A 10,232-nucleotide genomic window follows, 5' to 3' on the forward strand; every position below is an offset into this window, starting at 1 on the left:
TAACAATTTTGAACTAAAACCGTCTTTGTTGCAATTAGTGCAACAGAACCAATACGTGGGTCTCGCTACTGAGAACCCGAATCAACATTTAAAAGTTTTTATCCAACTAGCTGACACCTTTAAATCTAACGGCGCTTCACCCGATGCGATCTGTTTAAGATTATTTCCTTTCTCCCTCAGGGATAGAGCATGTTCATGGTTATATTCACTTCCAGCTAATTCAATAACTACATGGGAAGACCTTAGGAGAGTATTCCTTACTAGATATTTCCCCTTAGTAAGACTGTTGTTCTTCGAAACCAAATAACTAGATTTGCTAAAAACCAAGGAGAATCATTTTTTGAAGCTTGGGAGAGATATAAAGAGCTATTAAGAGTCTGCCCACACCATGGCCTAGAACAATGGTTGATCGTTCATACCTTCTACAATGGACTCCATTATAACACCAAGATGAGCATCGACGCTGCCGCAGGTGGCGCGCTGATGAACAAACCTTATCCTGAAGCTTGTGACCTAATTGAGGATATGGCCCAAAACCATTACCAATGCGGAACTGAACGAGCATCAATAGAGAAAAAGGAGACCCAAGGTGGAATACATGAGGTAAGCTCTCTAGACATGATGCAGGCAAAAATGGACGCTTGAGCCCTTAGGATCGAACATATCTCTACAAACACTAACACCACAGTGGTAGTCCATACAGAGTGCAAACTTTGTGGATCTAAAGGACACAAATCGGCGGAATGTAACCTTTTGAACGACCTGAACACCGACCAAGTGAATTACGCCCAAGGTAACCCATTTTCAAACACTTACAACCCTGGATGGAAGAATCATCCTAATTTCTCCTATAAAAACCAGAACCCTATCCAAAATCATGCACCTCAGAGACCGCAAGGTTATCAAGCCCAAAAACCAAATCAACCTATGTAAGTTGTGCCCCAGAAGTCTAACCTTGAGAAGATCATGTTGAGCTTTATATTGGGCCAGACTCAGCAAAATAAAGAATTCCTAAACCAGAACATTCACGTAAACGAACTTATAACGCAATTAGGAATCAAGGTTGATCAGATAATCACTCACAACAAGATGCTTGAAACTCAGATCTCATAGGTAGCACAAAACCAAGCCCCACAAACTACACCTGGAGGACAATTCCCTGGACAACCTCAACCAAACCCTCGAGGGCAAGCTAACGATATCTCGTTATGAAGTGGGACCGCTTACGAAGGTCCTCATAACCCAGCAATGAGCGAGTCCAAAACTTCTAAAGGAAATGTACCTACCAACCAAGAAGAGGAACCGGAGGAACCCGAGAAACAAACCAACCAAGAAGGTGAAGCCAAGGATAAAACTTACAAACCACCACCCCCGTACAAACCACCAATCCCATATCCGCAAAGACTTAAACAAACCAAAGTCAACAACCAATATCAAAAATTTATAAAAGTAATAGAAAAGCTTCATGTAGAGATTACTTTCACCGATGCTATCACGCAAATTCCGTCTTACACCAAATTTCTCAAAGACATCTTAACCAACAAGCGTAGGCTTGACGATCCAAAACCCTTGGAATGCAACTTTATTTCTGAGGATAAACTTGCTAAGAAGGAGAAAGACCCTGGTAGTTTTTCTATACCTTGCATTTTAGGAAGTCATGTGATCGATAAAGCTTTCCTAGATTTAGGCGCTAGTATGAGTTTAATGCCCTTAGTTGTATGTAAAAGGTTAAACTTAGGAGAATTGCAACCAACTAAGATGTCCCTCCAATTAGCCGATAGGTCTGTTAAGTATCCTGTAGGCATTTTAGAAGACATCCCAGTTAGGATCGGTCAACTTTATATCCCAACAGACTTTATGGTCATGGATATCAAAGAAGACGAAGATATCCCTATCCTCTTAGGTAGACCATTCTTATCAACAGTCGGAGCTATAATAGATGTCAAAAAGGAAAATTAACCTTCGAAGTAGGGGACGAAAAGATCGAGTTCATTCTTTCAAAATTCCTGATGGCACCAATTCTAGGAGACACATGTTATGCGATCGATATCATAGTTGAGTGCATAAGAGAATTCGATCAAGGAGAACCTAAGATCGAACCATTTTCAAACCCCGAATGAAAAGGATGACGAGCTAGAGGAAATGGAACCTCACGAATGTTTGGTTACTCCAGACCTTTCACCAAATTCTCAAAAACCAGCCCAAGAACTTAAGGAACTACACAAGAACCTAAGATATGAGTTTTTGGATAAAGAAATGAACCGCCCTGTAATAGTTAGTGCCACCTTAAACCAAGATGAGACAAATCGACTCTTTTGAATGTTTTAAGAAGATACCTCGCTGCCTTAGGGTACAACATCTCTTATTTAAAAGGTATTAGTCCATCCGTGTGTATGCACAGGATCTCGCTAGAGGAAGATTCAAAACCTTCCAGAGAACATCAAAGACGAATCAACCCTGTAATGAGCGAGGTAGTAAAGAAGAAAGTCCTTAAACTACTGGAAGTTGGTATAATATATCAGATCTCTGATAGTAAATGGGTAAGTCCTATACATGTGGTACCCAAAAAGGGAGGCATCACAGTCGTGCAGAACGAGAAGGGCGAGCATGTCGCTAAACGCATAGAAGGCGGATGGCGTATGTGCATAGATTATAGGAAGCTCAATAAGGCAACTAGGAAAGACCATTTCCCCCTTCCATTCATAGATCAAATTCTTAAGCGTCTTTCCAAACACTCTTACTTTTGTTATCTGGATGGATATTCTGGATTTTTCCAAATACCCATATACCCCGAGGATCAAGAGAAAACAACCTTTACCTGTCTTTACGGAACGTTTGCTTACAACGAATGTCGTTTGGACTCTGTAATGCGCTAGCTACTTTCCAACGTTGTATGATGTCAATCTTCACATATTATCTCAATGGAATTATGGAAGTATTCATGGAGGACTTCTCGGTGTGTGGGTTAGACTTTGAAGATTGCCTCATTAACCTTGAAAAAATCCTAGAGAGATGCGTAGAAGTTAACCTTGTGTTAAACTAGGAGAAATGCCACTTTATGGTTAAAGAAGGCATAGTGTTAGGACATATAATATCTGAAAGAGGCATTGAGGTTGATAAAGCAAAGATAGAAGTTATAGAAAACCTTAACCCTCCTAAGACAGTTAGAGAAGTCCGCAGTTTCCTTGGACACGCCGGTTTCTACCGACGCTTCATCAAAGACTTCTCTAAAATAACAAAACCCCTGGTCGGCCTTCTGATGAAAGACATTGAATTCATTTTCGACGAAAAAAGCATCAAAGCCTTTAATCAGTTAAAACAAGCACTAATTTCAGCACACATTCTACAAACTCCGGATTGGACTAAACCCTTCGAAATAATGTGTGATGCTAGCGATTTCGCTATAGGAGCTATTTTAGGGCAAAGAAAATATAAGAAAATACACGTAATATATTACGCTAGTAGAACCCTGGATGCCGCTCAATTAAATTATATAACAACAGAGAAGGAACTCCTAGTTGTAGTTTTCGCAATCGATAAATTTAGGTCTTATCTTGTAGGATCTAAGATTATAGTCTATACAGACCATGCAGCTATCTGTTACCTTCTAAGCAAAAAGGATGCAAAACCTAGATTACTCAGATGGATCCTTTTGCTACAAGAATTCGACTTATATATTAGAGACAAAAAAGGAACAGAAAATGTAGTTGCTGACCATCTTTCCAGATTAGAGCATTTAAAACCAGATCATTTACCTATAAATGATGACTTCACCTATGACAAACTGATAGCTAAGATAGATACCGCTCCCCTTGAACCTGATAGAGACAACCTTGGGACAGTTTCAGAAATTAGCAGAGTACCATGGTACGCTAATTTTGCAAACTATCTAGCCGCTGATATCATACCACTTGACCTCAACTATCAACAGAAGAAGAAGTTCTTTAAAGATATAAGACATTTTTATTGGGACGAACCACTCCTTTTCAAAAGAGGAACGGATAACATCTTCCGATGTTGCGTCCCAGAGGAAGAAGTCAGAAACATCATAGAGCATTGTCACTCTTCACCCTATGGTGGACATTCAAGCATATCCAAGACATACGCTAAGATCCTTCAAGCTGGTCTTTATTGGCCAACACTATGGCGTGATGTCCATGCTTATATTGTCCAATGTGACCGGTGCCATCGTGCTGGAAACATCTCAAGACGTGACGAAATGCCTTTGAAGAACATCCAAGTAGAACTATTTGACGTTTGGGGTATTGATTTCATGGGACCTTTTCCATCTTTGTTGGGAAACAAGTACATTTTGGTAGCCGTTGATTATGTGTCCAAGTGGATAGAAGCTATAGCCGCACCCACCAATGACACAAGAGTAGTCATCAAGATGTTTAAGAATAATATCTTTCCCAGATTTGGAGTTCCACGACTTGTCATAAGTGATGGTGGATCACATTTTATATCCAGGATATTTAATAAGCTCTTAAGGAAATATGGAGTAAAACACAGAGTAGCAACACCATATCACCCCCAGACTAATGGTCAAGTGGAAGTATCTAACAGAGAGATTAAGCAGATCTTGGAGAAAATTGTATCAATATCCAGAAAAGATTGGTCTGAAAAGCTAATAGAAGCACTGTGGGCTTACAGAACTGCTCACAAAACCCCTATTGGAACTACACTGTACCAGTTGGTCTACGGGAAGTCATGCCACTTACCTTTTGAACTCAAGCACAAGGCATACTGGGCCATCAAGACCCTGAATTTGGATTACCTAGCATCTGGCAAGAAGAGAATCCTTGATATCCACAAATTGGAGGAACTCCACCAGAACACTTATGAGAATGTCGTTATATACAAAGAAAGAACCAAAGCTTGGCACGACAAAAGGATTGTGAAAAAGGAATTTAATATAGGCGACTCTGTTCTCCTCTTCAATTCGAGATTACGTCTTTTTCCAGGTAAGTTGCGTTCGAGATGGACAGGCCCCTTTGAGGTTTCCAAAATCTTAAAATCAGGAGCAGTTGAAAACCGGAACAATTCCTGTAATCCGTTTGTGGTAAATGGACAAAGACTGAAGCAACACCAATGAGGTGACATCCCCACAGAATGTCATGACCAAACTCTGATCAACCCTCCAGTTCCTACCTCTAACATATAAAGTTCGAATCGTCAAGCTAACGACGTTAAACAAGCGCTGCATGGGAGGCAACCCATGATTTCTTTTCCTTTACTTTTACTATTTTCAATTTATATTTTTATTTGTTTCATATATATACATGTATATCTATGTGGAGACTAACAATTATAATATTTGCGATCTCAGGTGTCCTCTGTTTCTAATATAACTTTTCAGGAATGGAGAATATTGACATTATGCCAGTAATCTTTCGTGACCCAGTTCAAGAGCAGCACTACGCCATGCTTTCCCAGCGCCCAATGCTGGCCACCAGATATCCCAACTCGAGCTGCATGGAGGCATTAGGCATTGAGCCTAGTGTCAGGAATTTGTGCAATCAGTTGCAGTGGGATGAAAATACTGATGTTATGCATGTGACTTACAGGAACCTGACTTTGGAGTTCCTGAGCTCGCTTACCTACAAGCCCTATGTTGGTCATGCCAGTGATGGAGGATACATTAATTTCAGGTTGTTTGGGGCAGAATACACCTTCAACCACAAGCGTTTCGGCGACTTGCTTGGATTTGAGATTGCCTATGATGCTTCATCTGAGCTCCCCATGAGCTATTTTCTGAGTCAAGACATCGAGAAGTTTTGAAGTGACATTACGTGTGGAGGTAGTCCTGACCCTTCCACCCAAATCTCCAACAAGATTCACAACCCTGCTTTCAGATACTTCTAGATGATCATTGCCCACACCTTCATGGGGAAGAGTGACCCTGATACGCATGTGAGTGCTGAAGAGATCTTATTCATGTATTGTACCACTCAGTCACGCCCAGTAGATTGTGGAGCTTTCCTGATCGAGAGTCTATATCTTAATGCTCGCTTTGCTGCGAGCCCTATACATGTTGGAAGCACGGTGACTCATATAGCCTCAGCCCTGGGACTCGATAGAAGACTATCTCACCTGACGTCTTATTGCAGCTACACCTTGATGGATATTGATTTATGTCTGGACCGTGGCCTCGTGAGGAGATCTTCTTTCCAACCGGATCAATACAGACTATTAATCGAGGGTGAGACTATTCACTACTTCACTTTACCTGACCCTCGGGTTACTTGTGTTATTTATCAGGCTAAATAGGCCTACACCTTAGAAGGGCAGAGAGAGACAGTAGACGAGCCGAAAATTGCACCTATCATAATCAAAGTCCGCACCAATAATCTAAATCTCCAGAATCTGAGCATGCAGTCTGAACTGGTTAAGCTTCACAAGGAGATAGGTCAGCTTTGCCAGGAGCTTGCTGATGTTGCTTTGTAGGTCAAAGTATCAGTCGCCTCGCATGACACCGAGACTGATATACTGAATGATGAGATCGTCGGCCTCCGACGCCAGATCGCAGAGCTTCGAGCATACGAAGTTGAAGAGACTCCACCATACCCTGAGCATTGATGCCATTATGAACCGAGAAATACCGTTTGAATTTCCCTATTTTCCCATTATTTATTATTCATGCTTATTTTTATTGTTTCCTTTGACATTATGATTGTTTTATCTTTCCTAAGATCTCTGGACTCGTGAATTATTATTGACTCTTCATAAAAAATAATATATATATATATATATATATATATATATATATATATATATATATATGCATTATTATTATTATTATGCTTTTATGTCCATTTTGTTTTATTTTACTTTACTATTTTATTTTGTTTTATTTTATTTTGTTTTATTTTATTTTGTTTTATCAAGCTTAAATAAAAAAAAGCATTCATAGAAAACTTATGTGCACCCCCCCCCCCTCCATTTCTCCACCCAAAACCCACTAAACTCCATTTTTCATTTCCTATCTATAAATACCCATTTTTCTCTACAATCACCATTAATGGCTGGAATGGAGTTCAACAATATCATTCTTCGTGGAGGAAAACCCGGTGAGCGACAAAACAAGATTTTGCAAAAATTGCAAACTCGGGAGATCCTCGCAACCAGGTATGTCGACGAAGACTGTTTGTACACTTTAGGCACATACCATAGTGTTTTCCACATGCTAGATACTTTAGGATTACACGATATTTTTGCTAGTAAAGCACCCATCTACGATAGGCTCACTAGGGAATTTTTGAGTTCCCTAATTTACATTGTTTACCCTGGCACTGCTAGCATGGTAGGTACCGTCTGTTTTAGAATGTTTAATATGGAATATGAGTACACTACCGATGCTTTAGCGGGTTTGCTAGGAATGCCTTACGGTGAGGGTGATATCTGTGAGACGCCCTTGGATGCTGAATGGGCACTTGAGGCATTTACTTTTTGGAATAGATTATCTAATGTGAATGTCACTTCCTTTGAAGGAATTTTGGCTTCTAATATTCATAACCCGGCCATACGTATTTTTAGATACCTTTTGACATGTACCATATTTGGCCGAGAAAATTCTAACAAAGTAAATGCTCGTGAGTTGTTGTTTTTACAGGGTTGCCTCACTAATCACAGGATCAATCATGTTCCTTTCATGTTGGCCCATATGTCTGCCATCCTTAAAAAGGGAGGAACCATCTCTTTTGGTGGTTTGATTACCTCCATTGCTAGAGCGTTAAATCTACACGCTGAGTTAGCCACCTTGGAACCACTCCCTCACCGCACCATTAACTTAAAGTTTTTGAAAGATGTTAATACCTTAGGATTGGCATTAATTTTGTAAAACAAATAATGTAAGCATCTCTGTTGTTTTAATATGTTGGGTTGAAGAAGTTCAACATCTGGACCAACATGTCATGTACGATGTCACGACATCATGCATGTGACATCGTACATGTGTAGAAAACTGAATTAATTAATTCAGTATATATTCTGGGATTAGTAAGGATATTTGGTGAATATCCTAAATCCCATGTGGAGGTCTTAAAGACTCAATCAGAATATATATATAGGCTCAAAATAAGGAGATATATATGGAGAGATTTTAGGATTGAAGACCTTGTTTGTAGCAGAAATTTTCTGCTGTATTTGTAACAACAAAGAACAAGTTTGCTGCGATTTCTGAAGGCCCAAATCCAGTTGGGTGATTAGGTTATAAATAACATATTGTAACCTAGTTTTTGTAAGCATAATAGAATGAAAATTTAGGGGGGTGTGTGAGGTAAACCTCCCAATCTGTGGGAAGGTTACCATGTGTTTCTCAGTGGTAAAAGCTGAGAGTATTTGTAACTCAAAGCCTGTAGGCAAGAGTGATTATGTTCTTGAATGAAGCTTTGAAGCAAGTTCAAGGTGTTTGAACATTACATTGTATTTGTAGTGATAGGAATGGAAACTGGAGGTTTCTATCTAGGAGTTCCTAGGTATAGATTGCATTGGGTAGGGATTAAGTGAAGAGTTGTAAACGGGGGAGTTTAACTCTGAATTAATACTGCTGATAGTGGATCTTCTTCCTGGCTTGGTAGCCCCCAGATGTAGGTCATGTTGGACCGAACTAGGTAAACAATTCTCTGTGTTTGTTTTCCTTCTGCATGTTATAATCCTGTCTGCCATAACTCAAGTTGTATTGCAGTCTGCTAACCAAGATGATAACAGACCTGGTACATATCCTTCTGTGTGAATGTCAATCAGAATGTTTTAACATTCATCACTGACTGCATATACTGAACTTTAGGCATGGTGATCTCATTTCAGTATTTAAGTAAGTCTGATCCTCAAAAGGATAACAGACCTGGCCAAAGGATCATAGTGAAACTGTCAAACTGGATGTCTTGATAGTTGTTCATGTAGGTTGATACTGGATTAGAGACTGGTTAGTCTTTTACAGAAAGCAAAGTCAGCACAGTCTGGTTTCAAGAACATAACAGAATCAGAATGAGGAATATGTTCTGGATGTCAACCTGAATGTCATAACATTCACACCTGACTGCTTGGGCTAAATTGTAGGATAATTAGTTTTTCTGTTTCAGCATTTTTCTCAGGCTAATTTGAGGAATCCAACAGCTGAGAGATAATCCAGGAAAATAACAACTAACATACAATTAATGAAACTAACAACTAGCCTATTTGTTAGCAATCTAATAAGTGGTAATTAGATTAATGTATTCAACCTTTAATTCAGGAAATACAAGTAAAAGGCAAGCACACTGGAATAATGATCAATATTAAGACATCGTGCAGATAACATGTGTAGGAGAACAACAGATGTGAGTGCTATGATTGATCTCAGCTGAGTTTGTATACCAGATGCACAGGACTAGGGGTTCCTTCCCTCTAGGGTGACATAGAAGGAGATGTCGTGACATCGGTGAAAGAGTGAGTCAGTACAGGGCTTTTAATGTGTTAACTGTCTTGCTGCAGTAGTTACAATGTTGGATCAGATGTCATGACTTGGATTAGAACATCTGAATTCTGACTACGCCCGAATTTCAATTGGTATCAGAGCAGGCATCTTGTTCTGTTTCTGGATGAGATCCATGGCTGATACTTTCTGGTATCTGGCAAGAAATTATGTTAGTACTGGTGTTGGAACCTGAAGATGGTTCTGTGGTTTCCCTGAATGGTCCCTTGAAGTAGGTGGATGGACTATTCATGACAGGAACTGTGTGCACCTGCCTCTGGAGATTGGCAATTGGCCTTTATGTGGGACAGCTGTGCAAGTATTGAATCATACTCAAACTTGGTATGTTCTTGGAGGCTGATCTGATGAAGTGTGTGTTCATTGGTTGAGTTGTATTATGATTTCCGCTGCATAATACCTGGCAAAACTCAAACTCTGATGTAGTTTCCCCCATGTGGATGAAAGGCTGCTGTATTCAAGATTTCATCATATTCTACTGAATATGTCAAAGATACTTGAGTCTCATCAAGTCCACTCTTCTTGGTAAGAATCACCTGATCACTGATTCTTGTACTCTCCTGGGTAGGGTATATGAAGACCTTGAAAACTTTCAAGGAGGGTTTGCTTCAAGGAGGTTAAACTAATGTTCTATGTGATGTTAGAACATGTTGTTCAACAAGTAGGCAGCTACTGGTTGAATAGCAGATGTGTTTAGGTGTCAAACAAAGGGATACTTGGTTTGAAACCTACTCCTGACCTGGAAGAGGAGACATATGTG

The 10,232-nt window shown here is 39.8% G+C and overlaps 1 non-coding gene across 1 annotated transcript; it reads right to left on the minus strand.

Moving 5' to 3' along the window:
* Positions 1-288: 288 nt before the first annotated feature.
* Positions 289-395, minus strand: LOC127088751 (small nucleolar RNA R71). Its single transcript, XR_007790571.1, has one exon. It is a non-coding gene; the product is annotated as a small nucleolar RNA R71 (small nucleolar RNA).
* Between the last annotated feature and the right edge of the window lie 9,837 nt (positions 396-10,232).

This window comes from Lathyrus oleraceus, chromosome 5 (assembly GCF_024323335.1).
Source record: "Lathyrus oleraceus cultivar Zhongwan6 chromosome 5, CAAS_Psat_ZW6_1.0, whole genome shotgun sequence".
Taxonomy (NCBI): domain Eukaryota; kingdom Viridiplantae; phylum Streptophyta; class Magnoliopsida; order Fabales; family Fabaceae; genus Lathyrus; species Lathyrus oleraceus.